Source organism: Buteo buteo, chromosome 3, assembly GCF_964188355.1.
Source record: "Buteo buteo chromosome 3, bButBut1.hap1.1, whole genome shotgun sequence".
Classification (NCBI taxonomy): domain Eukaryota; kingdom Metazoa; phylum Chordata; class Aves; order Accipitriformes; family Accipitridae; genus Buteo; species Buteo buteo.
The window spans coordinates 5,668,094-5,689,871 of record NC_134173.1 but is presented as its reverse complement, the minus strand read 5'-3'; the positions used below and the strand labels follow the sequence as shown (position 1 = coordinate 5,689,871).

General features: G+C 41.2%; 1 protein-coding gene across 4 annotated transcripts in view; it reads right to left on the bottom strand.

The window, feature by feature from the left end:
- The window catches only part of LOC142028843 (poly(rC)-binding protein 3-like), a 522,814-nt gene extending 504,606 nt beyond the window's left edge, over positions 1-18,208 (bottom strand). For all 4 annotated transcript variants that reach the window (XM_075022739.1, XM_075022740.1, XM_075022732.1 and 1 more), the window contains exon 1: positions 17,619-18,208. The gene's annotated coding sequence lies outside the window, so the exon portion shown is untranslated. The remainder of the gene's footprint in view (positions 1-17,618) is intronic.
- Positions 18,209-21,778: the final 3,570 nt, after the last annotated feature.

The window sequence follows — 21,778 nt, the reverse complement described above, 5'->3', positions numbered from 1 at the left end:
AAGGGATAAGGCTGCTCCTTATACCAGGGGACACTGGTTGGTCAGTAAGTCAAGTTCATTGAAAAACGTTAAGTCCCCGGAACTTCAGGCTATGGAAACAAGGTACCGTGGAAACATCTCCAACCTGCCACATTAGGTTTTAGCCACACTTGCACTTTTTGACCATCAGCTTCTGATTTTCAATTCTTTTTTGAAGAGTGATCATTTCTGAAATGGAGGAAGGAACTTGAGCATAAAAACTGGCTCCTGTTATCCTTTTGGTCTTGTACCATTGTCTGGGGACTTGAGAAGGGTAGAAAAGAAATTGCCTGTATATATGGTCTTTTGTGCTGATGAGGCAAGCAGGACAAACAGGAATGGAACATGTCTTTGCTGAAGATGGAATATCATTCTATAATTAATTCAATTTCACTTGTGTATCAGGAGTGATTTAGAAAGGATATGCAAAAAGTCGTGGAGTATGCCCAACATGAATAAGCATGTAGAGTACCAGTGTATTCAAAACAACGTTCTTCATGCTTTCTAATGTTCTTTTGAGCAGTGAAATCATTGATGAAACTTGATCACCAGTCACAACATGAATAACACATATGTCAAAAGTTAGTCCACAAATGAACATAGTATACTGCAAAAAAGCTAATGACCCACTGAAGAGCAGAATCATTTAGAAGGATAAGAAAGGAATTTTATATAGACCTCCTTTATGAGATCCTCCCTAGAACCATATATTTCAGTTCAGTGGAAATTAAACTTTAAAAAACCCTCAAATACCCATAAATAGAATGCTTTAAGCATGCCTTACAGGGAAAATAAACTTAACTTCAACACCAGGTGATCTAAAGTCTCTCTCATCATTCTAATCAGGTTTCCTTGATTTTTAGGTGTTTGCTGCTGGGGGAACAAATAAATGACAACAATTTGTGGCTTCCTCTCCTCCTTTCCTTTCTAATTCCACCCCCTCCACCCCCCCCCCCCCCCCCAAATACCTCTCCTCCTTTCCTTTCTAATTCCCTCCTCCCCCAAATCCTGGCACAAAACCACTATCTTTTCATTATTTAGGAAATTTCTGATATTTCAGGGAAATAAGATAAAGACTTTATGCTATTTATCCACAAATTTATTAAGGTATGCATATTCTAGATACCTGTGATCTTGAAAAAAGATAAATAAGAGTTACACTGACCATAGAGTTAACAACATACTTAAGTACTTGGATTAGCTAAAGCCTAAAACTGTAAAAGAAAGAAATTTAAATCCAGCTGTATGTCACACAGGATGCTCTATAAATGAGATCCCTCAGCATCATACTGCTTCATCCTTTCTGTCCCTTTGTAAAGAAATCGATAAGGAAAATTCAAAAGAACAACAGATATTCAGGAGTACACCTTCATATCAAGTTACTACATTTCTCTGATTTCTGACATCTGATTTTGCTTTTACAAACATTTCATCACCATACCTGAAGAGCTGCTTTGCCTCTTTGCTGTTCCGCAGTGCCATACTATGAACAGATAATTTGGCATGTAAAATAGAGTTGCATCTCCCATAACACCTGTACTTGCCTTTAAGACATTGATCTTCTCTCTGAAACGTTCGGATTGGTTGATAACACAGAATTTCACATGGCTGATCACATTTCACTTTCTCCAAGGCATAAATGTTTTTTGGGATAATTCCTTTTCTTTAAATCAAATTCCACTTTACTTTCAGCGCCCTTAAAGTGCCTTGTACTGGAATTATTTATTAACTTAAATGAGGTCTAAGGAGAACAGAACCTAGCTGCCTATACTCTCCACCAAGCCTACCACATTTCTCCAGAAAGCTGCAATAAATTATAGTTCCATGACAACAAACTCCTGCTGTGTGTTTAAAAACAGGTATTTGTTGAAACTGATCCTTTCCCAGGAAACATTTGGTGAATTGGTAAATTAAAGTCAGCAAGCAAGCAAAAGCCTCTCTTGTACACTTCTGATGAATTCTCCCCATAACCACAGCTATTTATTTTGACCCGAATGCCATTTGACTGGATGAGATACAACCGCTTTAGTAAGAAGGGCTTGGTTTCAAGTGGTGTATGCTCCCTGGTTAGATGAGATGCTCTTGATCACTGTCCCAGAGCAACTGCTTTCGGCCCCAGCTTAACAAGTTTCCCCCAGAAAATGTTGCTGGACTACCAAAACTCCTTTTATGCTGTTAATCCTGATTTTCACTGCCTATGTAAAAAAGCATAAACTGAAAGCTTATCTGCCATAAAGGGACACAGCACCAGGGAACTGTAATTGCTGGCTTATTCTCTGTGCTGGAGCAGCTCAAGGGCTTGTTAGCAGACTTCTGTAGAACAGAGCAGCAACGGTCTTTTGCACCATGGACCAATGCAGTTGAAGGCCCTAAATCTAGCATACAACAGTGGCATTTCCAAGCAGGCAGCCCATTCAGGTAAGGCCAATTCAGTACTGCCTGTATAAAATTTGCTGAAATGGCATCTGAGTGTTCCAGCAGAAGTGAAAGCGTTAACCAGAAATCTTGTATAAATCACATTTTGCAGGAATCACTCCGTTACAACAGATTGTGCAGCACTATTTTTTCCCACTCTTTCTGATACAAGCACCCTAGGCAAACTTTCTAATTAGAGCAGCAGATGTATGCAGTGCCATGTCTCTGTGAAGTTATTATGCCCAAACCAAATTCTGTCACTGGCAGCCAATAATTCGTTTGTCTACTAAGGGCTTGAAGTGGCCGTATCAATTATTTAAAAACATACTAAGAAGAGAAATCCATTTAAAATCTTCTGGGAAGCCCAGTTATAAAACAGTGCATGTTCAGGTTTCATTCACAATATTGTCTTTTTAAAAATACAATATTACTAATTAAGGCTTAGTGCATTAGGCCATTAGAACTTGAGTGATTCATGACAGCATAACGATCTTGCTTATCATTTGTGCTTTAATTTATGGGGTACTAAGAAAAAAACAAAGAAAAAAACCTAAGCAATTTGCAAAACTGAAACTCATCCAAAAATTGCTTGCAGTAATTTCTCCTGAAAAGTGATTTCACTGTGTGTAAGTGCTATGCTGGTAAGAAAATGCTTCCCATCAATAATTAAAGTATAATGAAAGTTTCATGTGTCAGAAGACACCCTCAAAACAGGGCTAGAAAGAAGAATGTTGCTTTTCATTCAGACCTTCCACACTTTAAACCTCACAATAACACCCTTCTCAAAGAAGCATTTTAAATAAACTATTTAGTGAAATATATGACTATTCAAAATGCACCAGAAGTTGTAACAACAGTGAAAATTAACACAATTCTAACAAAAGTTGCAGCAGAAAACAAAGGTCTGCAGAGTACCAAGCTTCCCTAAATGCCAAGGGTACGCATGAAAGATGTGGGTAGTTACCATATGTCAGGGTTATGAACAAAAGCATTACAGAGAGGGTATTAAAGAAGCCTAGTTTTCTACAAACTTGTGTAGATTTCAAGTGTCTTAGTTGTCTAAGAAGGTCCAGCCATTGACTGACTCCTATGGTTGGACTATGTCAAAAGTCTCCCTGGGGCCCATCACAGATAATCTGTGGTCTCCTCCTCATGTTCAATGTCCTCCTCATCTGTCCAGGCACATATCTGGAAGAAACTTGTAGGGACTGGATTGTATTTTGAGCTTTTCAGCCCCATGGCAGACATGGCTGATATCAGCAAATGGACACGAGTTAATGGAGACAAGAGGAGGAAGGCAAGCAGCAGACTGCCATCAGGCTTTCAGAAAAACAACAGAAATTCTGCACACTGATTTAAAATATCCACATCTAATACTGACAAAGACAGAAGGTTAGCAGGATTTTCAGAGAGGTCCTTGACATAAAATCCTTTTTAATATTGATAGAAGTTAGAGACTGAAACCTCTTAGAGGGGGATTTTCCAAGGGGCCTAAGTTTTCAGCCACCTGATCCCCCTGCTTCCTCACTCTAGTTATTCTTGAACTCCACTGTCTTCACACTATGTGAAAGCACTTATACTAGTAGTCAGGAGGACCATCCAAGCTCAGGATGGCCAGGATTGCTGGCCTTCAGCAGCATCCCTCAGGAGGAATAGAGTCCCTCCTCTGCCAAGGAGGCACCTTCACCATGACTCTGCTGCTTGGGAAGTTTGCAAACCAGCCTGCAAGTGAGATCTGGTATGTTGGATCAAAATATCCAGCAGGCTTAACAGCAGAAAGCTAACCCTTGAAACACGTAGGTGGGTCTGAACAAGGTTACTGTGAGCAAACTGCAGCCAGGACATTTGAAGGCAAGCCTGCCACACTGCTAAAACACTGGAAACACTATTGCAATGCAAACTCTGCATGATTCCGAAGGAATACTGGGCTCGGCGTGAGGCCACCAACTCTGCAACTGAGGAGGTGCCTGCTTCAAAGTAGATGAAGTCATTGTAGCCTGAAGACTTAACTAAACCTCTAACTAAACATTTTTTTGTACGTTCCATTTTAAATGGTTTAATAGTACAGAGCTACTCTTCTACGTGGTATTTAGGTGATAATTTAGAGCCACATCTGGATTGATGGGACCATTTATATAAAAAACCCCTCAGGTCTGTGGTGAGAAATATTAAATTTGGACTAAACTCTCTTGGCCAATCCCCCTAGTTCTGGCTATCTAATGGACAGAGATCAGACTAGAGTCTCCTATATTCAAAGTCCATAACTCAGGAGGGGACCAGCAGCCCTCTCAAAATTTTTTCCCCAGCATCCTGCTGCGGACTGGGAGGTAGCCTTGTCACATGGTAAAACCACTCTCTTCCAACACTGAGTAAAGACTTTCTTTGATCTCCTGATCTTCCAGCAGAGCCACTGCCTGTCATCTCCTGTGGCTTCAGCTACTCAGACAAACTTGGAGTCTCCAATCCCCTCTCCACTTCTTCCCATGCATATAACCAATCTGTAACTACAGTTACTATTTTAAAAGGGTACTAAGTAGAGCTTCATCTCATGTGATAAGATTAGTTCATCACATTTTGAAATGTAGGTAACTTCTGTTCAGTAAATTCAAAACTCTTCAAGAGGATCTCTGTTTAGCAGGCTGTGGTACACAAGTACTCTTGGTAATGGAGTTGCAGCAATTAGGTCTGGAACCATCTGAAGATGCCACCTGTTTTTCAATACTCAAATACTTTGATCAATCTTTACCATGTAGGAGCTTGGCATGCCATGATAGGCCACAGCTGGTATTTCCAAGTTCTTGTACTCATCCAATTTTATTATGACTTGATTCCTAAAAGTCAAATTGAGTAAACCTTGGGCTATATCTTCCCTCCCTGCCCCCCCACAAAAGCTGGAAATCTCTAATTTTGCTTTTCTTAGCTTCATCTCCATTACCCCATCACATTCCCTTCTGGCTTTTTTTCTTTATATTTTCTTTCCTGATTTATAAAACACCTAAACTTTTCTAAAGGAGGTGAGAATTTGTTTGTAGTTAATAATAACCTTATTGATAAAAAGGTTGACTTTCTTGATTTGTTTCGGCCATGCAAAAGTAGTCCATGAATACAAAAAGAGAGATGCTACCCACAGTCTGAAAACTCTTTTGACAGGGCTTCACTTGAAAATCCAAAGTGACTCTGTGCTGTCCCAGGAAATGCAAAGCTCTTACAGGTTATTTGTTATGACATTTGTTATGATACCTCTCCCTGATGTGTTGATTCTTACCATAGCAACAGCATGTGGAAAAAAATTTTGAAAACCAAAAAGCATCGAAAGCATCCTAGGAAAACAGGTCACACATCGCCATGACATATTATTATAATATTTTTTTTTCCAGATCAATAGTTCATTTTTTAATAAAAAAAACCTGTTGTTTTTTTTTTTTAATACCAGCAACCTAAACAACACTTCTGTGTACATTGCTACATTCTTTTCAGCTAGCATAAACATTCTGGTTTTCTGAATAGAGTTAGTGCAAAGGACTCCAGGCTTCTTCCCAGCCCCAACCTTTGTGCATGCACATGCTGGCAGTCTATTCCCCTACAGATCTTGAATCCCTTCCATGCCCAGGTCTGAAGGACAAATATGACTCAGAGCTTACTCCTACAAACAGTCAAATGAGAAACTGCAGCCCTGCTAGGTTAAAAGGGACAAATCCAGTGAATGAAGTTATTTGCCCGTGTAGGTATACTTAAATCTTAACGGTGTGACACACACCCTTTTCCATGAAAAGGATGTCTACACCAGGATTAAAGGTTGCTCATTACTAATGGACTAACACCTTGTAGATAACATGCATAGTCATTCTGCAGGCAAGGCAAATGTCAACAGGCCCAGGAGAAAGCAGAAAGGAGTGTCTGGTGTTGGGCAGCTGCTGGAGTTACAGTTCCAGCTGCTTCGTTCACTGTGGGATTTTACTGTTTTAGATAGTGCTTATTGTAGTATTATTGTAGCATTGTCATTTTAGATACTACTTATTGTGGTACTTTTAAATATCTAATAAATAACAGAACTGTATCTTATCTACCCATATTAATCTTCCGACAGAAGATTAATGACAAGTAATATAGGAAGGCGGGGTTTTTTTAAATGACAGATGCAATAATTCCACATTAGGGAAATACTAACCTACCTGTATAACACAGTAATGTATAAAATAGTTTGTATATACCTGGTTAAAGACAGTGACGGTCATATCAATCTAACTAGAGAGCATTCACCCTTCCAGGTGAAATGTTGGTTAAAATATTTCACGCATAGGTGCAATGACTTTAAAGCTGCAAACAATTTAAAAGTTTCAACATCATCACTTTACTCCTTGGTTTTTGAGAAAGAACAGAAAAATCAAACTGAAAATATCACGAATTAATAGAATAGAATATTTCAGTTGGAAGGGACATACAATCATCATTTAGCCCAACTGCCTGGCCACTTTTCAAAATAAAGCTATTTCAAGTAAATTCTTGAAACATAAAAAGGCCAGCCACTTTTATTTCCTGTCCTCTGTTTACATTATACTTCAAGGAACAAAAATAAAATATACACGTTCCTTTTCTCAGTAATTTTAAAATTAGAAAATGAGTCCAGAATCAAAACTTACTAATTTCTATCTTCCCAAATGAAGTACAAGTGGTAAATCCACAGGAAATCCAATGCATTCTTGATTAGGACTATGTCGTGGTTTAACCCCAGCCAGCAACTAAGCACCACGCAGCCGCTCACTCATTCCCCCACCCACCCAGTGGGATAGGGGGGGAGAATTGAAAAAAAAGTAAAACTCATGGGTTGAGATAAAGACAGTTTAATAGAACAGAAAGGAAGAAACTAATAATGATAATAATAACAATAATAAAATGACCAAAATAATAAAAAGGATTGGAATATACAAAACAAGTGATACACAATGCAATTGACCGATGCCCAGTTAGTTCCTGAGCAGCAATCCCCCCCCCCGGCCAACTGCCCCCAGTTTATATACTGGGCATGACGTCACATGGTATGGAATACCCCGTTGGCCAGTTGGGGTCAGCTGTCCTGGCCGTGTCCCCTCCCAACTTCTTGTGCCCCTCCAGCCTTCTTGCTGGCTGGTGATGAGAAGCTGAAAAATCCTTGACTTAGTATAAACACTACTTAGCAAGAACTGAAAACATCAGTGTGTTATCAACATTCTTCTCATACTGAACCCAAAACATAGCACTATACCAGCTACTAGGAAGAAAATTAACTCTATCCCAGCCCAAACCAGGTCAGATTATTAGACAGTGTGATTTGAAAATAATTTTGCTTAGAGCATAATGGCTACCTCCTATTTGAAAGATTAATGCTTAGAATTTTGTATCTGTTTAAATGTTAAAGTATCAACTCTCATCAATTGAAATTTAATCCCAAGTAGAAACAGGATTTTTTTTCAAACTATAAACAAAGGTTCCTTCTGTCATACTTGAACTATTTATAGTGAGAACCCAGAACTAAGCCAAATGAAAATGAGTCTGCAAAAAACCCATAGAGCACTATGCACTGGAAGACCAAACCTACTCCCAAAGAGAAATGTGGGTAAGGCACTTGACATATCACTCACTCTCTGAAGGTCAGTACTGCAGACTGGTTTAAGGATAGTCATCACAGGAACGAGGAGCATGACCAGAACCCTATTATGTCTAACTTTACACCATTGTCTATCCTTCACAAGAATTTAGCAGTCCTTACCAGAGCTGAACTCTGTCAGGCAAGAACTTTGCTTTTTAAGCCTAGCACAGGAAGACAGCAAGCAGGACGGCTCCATACTTTGGGGCAGTTAACACTGTGCAGAAAAAGCCACTGAAGCTGAAGTACAAGATTAGACCGAGAACAAAGTAATATAAGCGGGCCACGAACATATTTAAGGGGAAAAGAAACCAGAATACCAAAACAGCCTCCAAATGGTAGTATGGGAACTAAAAAAATCCCTGAGTAGTTCTAAGAAGGAGTTTGATCAGTACATGAAAGGAATTATATGATATCTTGGCTGCAAGAGCAAGGGACTGAACTTGATAACCCAGAAGAATCAGTCATATCTTCTTATGATTATGCAATTCTCCACAGGTATGCTTAAAGGGAAAAAAAGAAGCATTTTAAAAATATGTTATGAAAAGACACCAGAACCCATAGAACATGATCAAAGTAAAATCTAACATCATCACCTAGCACTTCTGATTTCTTAGAATTTTGAAATATTTTATTTAAATAAGTTAGGTAAGATTTTTTAAGATACAACTTTTATTCTAGTCTAGACAGCATGACATCATCTGCCAGCATCTTATTTCTCACAGGGCTGGGTAAACTGTTCTTTTTCAACCCGTTCCTTCAAAGAGTGGAATCCATAACGTGGTTTTGTGTGTGTGTGTGTGTGTGTGTGTGTGTGTGTGTGTGTGTATTTGTGCATAATCTAATCTCCCCATTTAGTATTTTTAAAAAAATAATCATTAAAATGTAGCCAAGAAGACCTAAGAGCTTTGTATTTCATTTATTACAAAACATATTCTAATCTTTGCCTCCTTTTCTCTGAAGGCATTTTATAATGAATTTCTTTTTATTTTTCTATATTGTTTCTTCTTATTCCAAGAGAAACTTGAAGCATACATTACCATTTAAAAGTAAGCTTAACACATGCTGCACATGTATAGCACATTGCAGGTGCAGCTGTGAGGCAAAAAGAGACAAAACATGTTTTGTTTGGGAGCCATAAATACTGGATTAATAAAAAGCAGTACAAGTCAGTATGAAACACGCTGGGGCCCATGAAGGAGATGTACATGAAGGATGTGAGAGGGAAGTGTGGAGCTACCGGTGGGACTGCTGAGCACTGGACTTTGTCATTCACGATCCAAGGAGGTGAAGTAAGCCCCAAGTCACAGGCACTGCTCTGCTCAACAGAGGTCACAGGGACAGGGTAGCCACTCGTGAAGGGTATGGTACTCCTGGAGCCTCTGCCACCCTTTCTGCAAGCTGTCCAGAGGGAAAAAAGCCCCACTTGATCATGTAATTAAAGACTGCATCAGCAGGCATGCCTATGGATGCTGAATTAAATACACAGGCAACAAAAATACCAGCTCTTTGTAATTTTTAAATGCTTGATTTCGCCTCCTAAGTGTTTTGAGCATCTTTTTTTCCTTTGCATGCAGCCGCCTAAACTGCTCACTATAAATACTGTCCCAGGGGGCTTCTTCCTTTCTTTGTGTTACCACTCCAAGTCTTCCTAGCCAGCCTCTCTTCTAAATAATTTCTAACTCAGAATCTCACCAGGACTTTCAGACCAAGAGCACAGATCTGTCATCAGCGTAAGTCAATTTTATGCTGCCCTTTCCTATGTCCGCCCCCCCCAGCCTCTTTGCCTTGAGGCAGCTGTAATGTTAATATGAGCAGTTAGTCAGCTGGATTAAGGATCTGATCTGTATGAATTTTTCTTTTTTTCGTATTACCAGTTGCAGCACATCATTCGGAGGAAGGAGTGAGTGTGCAGGACTCCCTTTGCAGAAGCAGCTGGAATTTAGATCAGCTTAAGCTGATCTTGAAACTATACTTTAAATTGATAGTGTACAGCTCCCTTTCAGCCTGTCTTTTCGCCTTCTACCATTAGTTGTGCTGTCTCTCTTCCAGTCCAGCCTCCATCTCTTGATATTGGTCTTGGGCTTTTTATCTCTCACATTCTGTTAAATCTTATTAATTCCATCTCTGTGCAATGCCTTTCTCTTCCATCCTCTCTTAAGGACACCGCCACACTTACCTTTTCACATTTTTGCTCATAAATGTACTTTATTACCCTTTTGCTAAATCCTTTCCTTGATTCCAGCTACTTTCCTATCCCTGATTCTGCCTCCCATCGCTTACATCTCTAGGCTGCACACACAGGTGCAACACACAAGCAAAATCTGAGTGAGAGTGCAAATTTAGAAGTTGCTTTTAAGATTTTGGCCTTGAAGATCTAGCCTGAGCTTGCCTTTGCAATATGTACTGGAAAGATCTCAGAGGAGTGGATGATCTGATATTATCCATATGGCACTGCAGATTTTACCTTCAGACTTGAAAGAATCACAAAATCCTCCCCTTCCCAGATTCTTCCGTATTGCCAGGCAGGGGAATCCTGCCAATCCCAAATGCTAATACAAGCACCGATCCCCACTCAAAAAGATGTAAAGAGCCTTAAAACTAAGCCAATGGCTGGGAACAGTCAAATCTACAATTCTTTTCTAGTCTCTACCCCACATTACCACTGAGAGCTAACTATAAAAAGAAAAGAGAAGGAAAAATAAATTATGCTCTCATGGTCTCTCATTTTACTATTACTGCTACTTAAAATTTTGCCTATGTACTACAAAACCCAAGGCGGAGTTGCTGTGATGGCTAATTAGTTGATGTCTGTAACATAGAATCATAGACTAGTTTGAGTTGGAAGGGACCTTTAAAGATCATTTAGTCCAAGCCTCCTGCAATCTGCAGGGACATGTTCCACCAGATAGTTTGCTCAAAGCCCCATCCAACCCAAGCTTGAACACTTCCAGGTATGGGGCATCCACAACTTCTCTGGGCAGCCTGTTCAGTGTCTTGCCACTGTCTCAACTCTGACATGTCTAAGAACTACCTATGAAGCATTTATCTGCTTCTAGAATTCATAAAGTATTTTTATATTAGGTGAAAATCCAAAAATAATTTCTTGCACATAGATGGACATCCAGAAACATACAGCTAAACATTAAATTTGAACTATCATATACAATTAATATATTTAAAATATTCCTATATTTAACATGTCCTTTATTTAGACCTCAGATTTTAGAAAGGACTTTCAATTAATTTCATCCTGCCACAGAATTAGCAGTGATGCATTGCAGAAATCAAGTGAAAGTGCCAAGGAATTTTGATCTAGTGATGCAGACTGCCCGGAACATGAGCCATCTCATACAAGCTTCTCTGAGATAATAATAATAATAAAAATAATAATAATAATAATAATAATACTTCACACCTTCCCTGTTGTCACTGTTCTATGAGTCTCTCGCTTAGGCAAGCAATCCCACGGAAGTTGAGGAACTATTTAACATGAATAGGAATTGCTGAATTTAGCCTTAACTATGCCATCCCATTTTACAGTTAGGAAAAGCATTACACAAATCCCACCTTCAATGCCACTTTAGGAGGTGTTTGTCAGAGCTGCAACAAGCACTCCCAAGACATTGACCATGCCTCTATAATGGTTAAGTGCAAGATAAGCCTTAACTTTGAATTTCCATATTTTTCTGGTCTAAATCACTTCCCATTCATTACTATAAGTTAAAATGTATAAACCTTTTCAAAAGGTACACAAATGAAACAGAGCACACTTGTCCATTGGTATCACAGCAGGAGAAAGAACCATTTACATTCTTATCTAAATATAAGTACTACACTTGCGAAGTTCTCTTCTTCTGCTCCCTTTACAGCCTCTGCTGGATTATATAAATTTCATTAGGATTCTGCACTGCTGGTAAACCACTGGGATTTTGTCATGTATAGAAACAGCCCTTAAGTCCAAGGAAGCTTAGAAGTACGTCATGGCCACATGCTGACTTCTCCTCCAGAAAGACAGACTTTTTTGTTTTTCCTGAGGGGCTTTCTAAGCCCACCTCAAGGCCCTATTTACTTCCCAGCTGATACTCCCTCTCTTTCACCACGTTGTCATTGAGTACTGGTGTATCTCTGCTGGGATTACTGAAGCAGCTATCGTGACCTAAAGGTATTGCCCCAGACTGCTAAGGCTGGCTTGTAAATGTTTTATACTGAACTCACCCAGGTGTAAAGATGGCAATGGTATGACTGATAAGGGAACCATACATTCATGGCTGTTTTATTCTACCAGAGCTCAAATAACTACTACTTTGATTTGCTTAAAGTTTTCATAGTTTCACTGCAGATCAAGAAAAAAATAATCTTTATGGGACCTCCAGATGACTCATTATAAAAGAGATTGTTGTATGCAAAGTGCCAGTAAGTTTGAAAAAGACCTTATCACTATATATGTCATTTATATTAATGAAAGTATGATAACAACCAGTCATTAAGAGGGCTAAGTTCTCATCACGCGTCAGTGGCCTACCCCAAAACCTCATTATGAAACTAAACATTTTTTTAAATGCATACAGAAGAGACTGTCTAAAATTAATAATAATAAATCCTTTTATAACTATTTTTAAGCAAACTAAGAGACAAATTTTAATCAAATAAGGGGTGGTCCTGAACCATCCGCACCTCCACAATAACAAATGAAATAACAAATTAAGGATTTTATCTATCATTTACAGAAGATAAGCATTTTGCTTCCTTAGAGCCTATAAGTGTCCACAGCATTTTAATATATCTAATGCGTAGATGAGAAAGTCACGGATGTTGCAAGGTAAACGGATCCATAATCAGAATGACTGGAATCATAGACCCTGTTAAAAGCATTGCCCGTTAGCAGAAATCAATAGTGCGTTATATATTTTGCCCTATAAACAAAGCTTAAATTTTGTTACTGATACCACTGCAGCGCTGGAATAGGTACCCACTTACAAGTATGGAGTTACAGTAGTGGATCGAATGGGAGAAACTGGCCCCACCCCACTTTAACCAGGAGTTAACTGGGCTGCTCCAAACAGATCCCACAGGACAAGGGTGGTCATAGGGACTTACTAATACCTAGTCTCATCCTGAAAAGAGCATTCCTTTTGAATTACGCTTAAAAATGTGTCTCCTCTCATGAAGTATGAAACCTCGTATTCATGCCAAGCAAATGCTGAAAGTTTTACCTACAAAGCCACAGGTATTCTTGCATTTGGTTGGACTTGGTGCAGCTGTTACATTGTGTTGTCTGAAGTTAACAATAATATTCTTTTTCCCCTTCCTACAAACACTTTCTCCACACAAAGCAGCCTCCAGCCTACGCAGGCAAGTAGGGTATTATAGCTGGATGCAAATCCAGGGAAAACTGGTGTAAATGAAAACATACCACAAGGAAGAAACACTGTAGCTAGAGACTCCCCTCCACAATTATTTTCCATTTGACCTCCTACAAACAGCTGTCATCAGAGAGCTGTGTTAGCACTACCAGACTGTAATTAAGTCCTCCATATCTACTCTAATACAAAGGGAAAACCAAGCAGATCACTGAATGCAAACCGCAAGATAGAGGAGTTTAACACCGTTAAGGGTGGGGAAGCGACTTGCTATTTTAGCCCTGGAGCACACAGCCACTCCAGCACTGGATAGTTATAGTCTGCTTTCCCAAGAGCCACGCTCTTCCTTTCCCTGCCATGCACGAGCACTTATTACCCATGACACTTTTCCACATTCACCAAGACTGGGAAGGTAGCGGCTTGTAGCTCTGTTCGGCACCTGGCTCTTCAGAGTTATACATGGTTCCCAGGAGGAAAATACTTAATTCCTTCTATGTGTAAGCAAGTACAGCAGGAAAAAAAAAAAAAATCTATTTTGTCACAAAAAGTATATTTCTAGCAGACAAAATGCAAATAAAAAGTCAGCTTTGCATAAAGTAACCTCAATCATCTAAACATTTTAAAATTACAAATATACACTCAGAGTGAAACACACACATAGTACCATTTAAAACTAATAAAGAAAGAGGGATTTACAGAGAAAGACATATTCATTTGTTTTCAGATGGATTATGCTACTGCTTTTTAATGTACATTGTGATTGCATTCTGCATGGATGTAGATAATACCACTGGACCCCAAAAATCCCAGTCAACGCTGTGATAGTTTTTGTTTCCTTTGTTAAAAACTTAAGAAAATCCGGGATCGAGATAGCTTCCTCAATAAGTATGTCCAAATGAAACAGTAATTTTGCCCCATGACACAATACAACTGAAACTGATGGGTTAGTTGTAGTTTAGGACAAGACAAAATATACACATTCTTCATTTGTGGAAGCACCATATCCACAGAATAAAAACTCCTTGGACTAAGTATTTTAGACTGATATTGCAGGATAATAAAGTGCAATAATGCAAGAAAATCATTTCAGTTGGCTAACAGTAGAGAGAAATCCCACCTTACTTTTACAGCAATAAGCTCTACAAAGTCAGAGTGACTTCTGAAGTCTCCCTCCATTACTTTGTTTATAGCAGTTCACAGCTTTATAAGGCTTGTTTCAAGAGCAAAAATGGCTTTAGAGGGGAATAAATCCAAGGTTTGAGGTTTTATCCAAGCATCAAAACATAAATGAAAGGGGCCTTTAATCTAGGTTAGTACGTTATAGAGTAACCTAAGTGTTGGTGTGCTGCCATTCGCATCAGTGGGAATGATCACCAGATCAAACTCAATGTTAACCTTGCTTCAGCATTTTCATATCCAGCTGAAAGCACTCTGGTCTTTCAGTTGTTAACGATAGAAAAACATATGACTTGCTCTTTTTTTTTTTTGTACAAACATTCCATCCATATATTTTTTTCCTTCCCCAATGTCAACAGCTAATCAACCAGCGTAAGGAACTTAGGGCATAGATTTGTGAAGTGAGCACTGCTTTTTCACAAACAGCTAAAGGATACCAAGAGAATTCTCTTTAAAAGCCCAGCAGAAAAAACAATGCTAAAAGTTTTCCATTTCCTGACACATTTTAGTCTTGCTGCGGTAAAAGAAAACATTGACTTGTAAACATACTATATGTACCTAACGTAAAATCTAAACAAAATGAGACATTACAGATCTGTTGGCAATTGTATCCTTTGGAAATATCCTAAATCCTGACATGTTGACATGAAAAATGCTAACAAGTGCTGAACACAAGTGACTCCTAGTGACTTCAGTAGTTGTGGATATTTCAGCCTTCTCCGGATTAAAATGAGGAGGCATGATTTTTATCAACAGAACAAGAGCTGTCCTGTGCCAGATGTGACTTTAACAGCAAACTCTGTCAAATCAGAAAAATTGTATCCCATCGCAGTGCTTACCAAGAAAATGTGTTTAGCCAGTAGTCAAGAGTTCAGCAGAACAGCAGCTGACAAGCTAACATGCATCACCCTTACTTATTTATTTAAACTGCTAGTGCACTGTGCTGGTTTTCCATCTCGTTTTCTCACTCCTGCATACCTTCAGGGATGTACAAAGCACATCAGGTGCTTCTCCCCTCACTGCTATCAAGCATTAGGAATGGCACAACTCACTCAAAGCATGCTTCCTACTTTCACAACATCAGCCAGCCACAGCAGAAAAAAAAAAAAAAAACCCAAGGCAAACTTGTGTAAAATATTTTAATTTAGGCTAACAAGAAAAAGAAATGATGAAATGACCCTTGATAGCACAAGACTACTTCCATGACTGCTCATTTTTGTTGAATGTCATCTACGCAGCATGTGAAAAGATCTGTTATTTTGGAATTGCATTAACTAGACAGGCAACATTACTGTTCCTGTATCCACAGAGCACAGAGGCCTCCAAACACAGACGACAGCAACCTTTTTAGTGCATTTGTAAACTTTTAGATGCAAAAAATGATTCAACCTGTTAGAAAACTACGTATACGAAGTGCTCTTTCGTGTACTTTGGATCCACTAGCTTTCATAAACAAATTCAAGTTTCACAGTCAGAAAAGTGTAGTGATTTTGAGCTCTGAATATTTGAAACTGTGTATCGTTGTGAAGTCAGTTTTCCTTCCAAGTTCTTAAGCAAAATCACCTGCTTGTTCTGAAACAAACGAGGGAGATGCGAAAAATCCATGAAAAAGAGCTAGGGGCTGTTATTTTGCTTTACAATAAGTGACACTTTGCAAATGGCACCCTGCAAGTTATGCCTTAACTCCTTGGTAAAATGCAACTAAAATCTATATTACCCCACTTCACACACATAGGTAAAAATACATAGTTGAAAGCACACTAAAAGACTGGGGGAAATCTATGAAACAGATAAATTACTTGATTGTCTCTGAACAATAAATCGTTCCCCAGCAGATTTATAATAGACTGTTCTACTGTAGAAACACATTTCTGTTGTCAAAAGGAACAGTTAGCTGAAGAGCTGAAGAAAGAAAAACAGTCCAAAACAACTTTGGAATTGGGAAGTAAACCGGGCTGCAATGCTTCTGCTGGCTGGCCAAACTAATAATGTTTCATCTCTCTTTTTCTCACTGAACACTAATTTGTGACAGCAAATGATCCATTTGCTCCGGATCACAATGCTATTTTCCCCACTTATCCCTGGAATAACACTGTCTCGGGCTGCTGAAGGAACAGAAATGCTATCAATTCACGTTAGCCCTAAAGTTTTCCCTCTCGGCACTCCTCTACTGAGGAGCCAGGAGAGGAATGAGAGCCATCACCTTGAAGGTGCCAGTAATGATCTATGGAAAGATGTCCTGGAGCACAAGGGACCGAACTCTGTGGAGAGCTCTGTAGCTTTCCTGCATCCCTGACCGATTTCTCCATCAGCAGTCCGTGCCGTGCTCCTCACCCTATGTACAGTGGCTGTTTGGAAGCTTTATCAATCATCCCATGAACACAAAATACAAATGCACTTCACACATACATATGCACGCATACACACACACACTCAAGACACACGTGCACACGCACACTTGCTCCCCCGACATCACATGCAATTCTTTCCAAGTCCCCTGCGTATTGCTTAAAAACAGAAACCAAGCATACACACACACCAAAAAAAAAAAAAAAACCCAAACCAAAAAAAACCAACCCAAAACAAAACAAAAAACCCTAACCAAACAAAAACCACCCCACAAAAAAAAAACAAAACCAACCCTAAACCACAACAAAACACAGAAAGGAGGAGGGAATGGGGGGGACGGAGGGGGGCGAAGGAAAAAAGAGAAGGTTTGTTTTTTTTTTCCTGCTGTTGCTGTGGCTCCCAAGCATGCAGTGCTAAGGAAGAGTAGTTCCCCACTTTCATCAGCTAGCTCCATCCTTGGGATAAAAGGGAGCAGTCCGGAATGATGCTGAGGCTGCAGAAGGGAAAATAAGGCTTTGCAAACATGCCTGACTCCCCACGAAATTCTCTCCTCCACATCCCCTCCTCCCTAAAACCTGCCCTAAAGGGGAGGAAGAAAAAAAAAAAAAAAACCAAACCGAAAAAAACCAAAGACCAACACACAAGGAAAAAAGTGATGAAAAGACACAACTCACCTTAACAAGGGGTGTTGGATGGGGTCAGAGAGGAGGAAGGGTATATAAAAAGATCTATTTTTAGCAGAGGTTGTGATAGTATTGAAACACACAGACACAGGGTTTGGAAGCAGGGAGAAGAGTATAAAAAAACGAGGGGAAGAGAAATTATCAAGAAGGTGCAAGTCAGTCTGGCAGGAGAAAGGAGAATCCCCAAGAAAAAAAATTTAAAAAAAAAAAAGAAAAAATAATAATAAAAAAACAACCACCAAATGCCAAGAGGAGAAGGAGGGAGAGCGTGGCGGTGCCGGGGTTTTGTTTTGTTTCTCTTCGCTGGGGGGCGGGCGGAGGCGGCGGGGCGGGAGAGCGGTGGCGGTGGTGGGGGGGGTGTTGTTCGCTCTTTCGGCGAGGGGCCCCCTCGCTGCCTCCCCGCGGGGCTGCCGCGGCCGACGAGCCTCTCCCCGGCGGCTCCGGGCGGCCGGGCTCGCTCCTCGCCCGGCTCCGGCTCCGGCTCCGGCTGCGGCGGGCGCGGCGCGGCGCGGCGCTCGCCGTTCCCGCGGCTCGCTGGGGCTCTGCAGCCGCGTTCACGCCGCCGCCGCCGCCGCCGCCGCTCCTCGGCCACCCCCGCGCCCGCGCTCCCGCCGCCGCCGCCGCCCGCGGGCGCCCCCCGCCGCCCGCCGCTGCGGGCCGGGGGGGAGCGGGGACGCTCCGGGGCACGGGGGGCTAAGGGGCGGAGCGGCAGCGGAGGGGAGAGCCGCCCCCGCGGGTAGGAGCCCCGCGTGGGAGGGAATCTCCGCGGCGGTACCGCCGGCTGCGGAGAGGGACGGGCTCAACGGGGGAGAAGTGCCGGCGAGGGGTCCCCCGGGGGTCCCCCGGCAGGCGGCTCCGTGCGGGACCCAGGCGCTCGCTTTCTAGGCTGCGGGGTCCTCCCCAGCCCCATCCCGCGCGGAGCCCTCTCGCAGGGCACCCGTGGGGTACAGGGAGCTCAGGTCGGGGGAGCAAAACTCGGGCGTGCTGGAAGGCGGCCGGCGTTTTGTTAATGGAACGCTGCTGCGCAGCGGTGGCACGTACGCCTCGCGCAGTAGCGTTGAGGAGGGCACCAGCAACAAGCTGGGAGGCCGAGAACCCTACTTATTTTCATTAAAAGGAGTAAAACTGCATCCAGCCTCGCCTTTAATACAGAAGCGTGGCTCGCAGAGAGCGGTGCCAGCAGACGATGTTCGTTCTTGATCCAAATGGAAGCTACTCGCAGCGTTTTGTTGATGAGGGCTGTCGGAGGGTCACATTTGTCTTAAACAGCTGACAAAATCCGGCAAACACTTAGATGTTACAGAAGCAAGCTTCTACCCGACTTATCACCCCCAGAAATACTCTGCAACTAAGAATAAATCCTGTGAAAGTTGTTCTTAAGCAGATAAATAGAAAAACTTCAGACACCTTTTTACATTTTCATTGTCTAGCTCAAAAGAAGTTGGGAAAAAAGTGGAGAATTTAAGTGCAGAGAAATAAGCGAGCTTTTAAAAAGTGTTTTACTTCTGTCTACAGTGCTATTAACAATTGTAATTAAACAAGTCTGTTTATGACTTCTGATTTTGAATTGGCATTGTCCCATAAACGATGAGAGCAAATGCAGGCCAGGCTGTTGGATCCGCAACTTCAACTGGTATACAAGCTGTGCTTCAGCACCACTGTTACACTGAGATAAGCAGGAGTACATATAGCAACTAGTAGAGGGATACGCTCCAGTATGTAAAGCGATGCTAAGACAGACACTTACTCAAACTAGTATCGTTTGCTGATACCTGGCAGTAGACGAAGCCATCTGGAATGAGAGTTGTGGAGGTACCGGGCTTTGTAATGGTTGCTCCTAAACACTGGCCTTGGTACCCACAGGGAGGATGGTGTGTGACCCAGCTGTCTACATGGAGACTGCAGGCAGCCTAGCTGAACACGTCATGATGGCCAAATTGCCTGATACCAGAATCATCGGTGTAATATGGCAGGGAGTGTGGAGTGCCCAGTTCCATTCTCTAACATTTAGAGAGCGGCTCTGGTCTTGCAGACACCTTTGGAGCACTCCCGCGGGGGCTCTCAGGAGCATACCAGTTATCTCTGTGCTCTAGCTTCCCAATCACTATTGGCTGAAATAGAGGAGTGGGTAAAATATTTTGAATCCAAGTGTTGGTTGGAGCTGGAACATCTTTGCTAAATTAATCATTCATTAAAGAGAAAAAGGCATTCTCAGAACCAAACAACAATTTCATTATCCTGTATTTGAAATCTTTTTCCTCCTGCAGAGAAAGAGGTGCTTCCTACGGGTTTACAGCAGAGGAACTGGAGGAGTAATGAGCTTTCCAAATCTCTCATATGAAGTAGAAATTAAAATAAGAGGATGTAGTTCCTTTAGCGAGCTTCTCAAAGGACTCAGAGGAAGAAGATCCTCTTCTCTCTCTGTGCAGGCTCAGCTTCTGCACGTTACTTCTCCAGTTTCTTCTGTGAACCGAATTGTTCAGCAGTCTAACGATTGAATCCAAGTTTACAGGATTTGGATCATGTCTCCCTTTTTTTAAAATTAAATATATACAAAATTATTCACAGCCACACAAAGGGGAGTAAAGACATTGGAAATAAACTCTGTGCTGCTTGGAGCCTTGATTCCTGCCATAACTAAGTTGGGGAAATGTTTTATACATTAAAGTGGGGGTAATGTTTTATACATTATGTTATTAAATATTTTCTTTAATTTCAGTTCATTTTCAAGAAACTGCATCTCAGTTAACATGTATTTACATGAACTCTTATTGGCTTCTAATATTTATGAATCATTTTGCACTCTTGCAGAAGTGCCAATTTACCATAAAAGACAGGTCCATCCAGTATGCAAGTCTCTGACCATTACCAGTTCCCTGAGCCGCTCCATGCCCAGTAACAGCAGGGCAGTTTTTACTGTCAATTACAACTCTGTGGCCCTGTTGACTTTCCCAAATTTGCACAGACCTATTATTTTTAATTCCACTTCTCCAGAAGAAAAAAGCCCTTTGATGAATGGCTTTATAGTTGGATTATGAAAAGCACACACACTGGTGGTATTCAGGAACACCTAAACACAAAATGCTTAAACGCCAGTATATCTTTTGAAATGTACATTTCAGTTGCTGTGTCACGGGATCTGCATATTTGATGTCTGATTTACAAGCATAACTTGGCACTCAAGTCATTTGCATGCTGGGAAACAGTTTTACAGCTTGGACCTACTTTTAAATGGATGGAAATCATGACAAGGGTTAAAACCAGGATTTTTAGTATGTGAAGAGCTCCCATAGAAACCCTTTTTCCAGAAGACAGTATATATACTTTATAAATAATTGTCTAAATTGCTCAAAAAACAAAGGTAGTCAGAAAGGTTATTGAGATAACAAGACAGAGCATCTAAACTGACATAAACAAAATCACTCTTCACAGGTCATTATATTGCTTCAGGGTGTCACTGTTGCTGCAAACAGTTAGTGCTGGGCAGCTTTCCTCCGGTTTTCATTCAGGCGGTCCAGAGGAAAACATACATTGTGTTTGGTTCATTATGAAACACACAAATCATGTACACTGACAGAGCAGCAAAGTAATCTTTGAGGCAGAGAGATAAAAACTTCAGTTTGGGTAATGCATTCAATGTTCTTATACTGCTGACAGGTATGAACCAGGTCACCATGAACCCTTGCCTGCCAGTAGTATCTCTTTAAAATTTCTACTGCGGGGTGCACCCAGCTGAAGAGCAACTTGCTTCCCTCTCAGCCTGGTGGGATGTCTGCAGATGTCCGCTGCTGTTTAGTACCGTTCCCCTAAAGCCATGCTGTAGCCAACATGAAGTGAACCTATTATTACGGCCTTGTCTTGAGTAGTGTGTGTGGTTCTGGGCCCCACAATTTGAGAAGGATGTGAAGGTCCCTGAGTGCATCCAGAGGAGGGCAACAAAGCTGGTGAAAGGGCTGGAAGGAATGTCCTATGAGGAGCAGCTAAAGCCTTTGGGCTTGTTTAGTTTGGAGAAGAGGAGCCTGAGGGGCCACCTCATTCCTCTCCAGAGCTTCTTGAGGAGGGGATATGCAGAGGGGGGTGCTGAGCTCTTCTCTCTGGTACCCAGTGACAGGACAGCATGAGAGTGGTTCAAAGCTGCATCAGGGGATGTT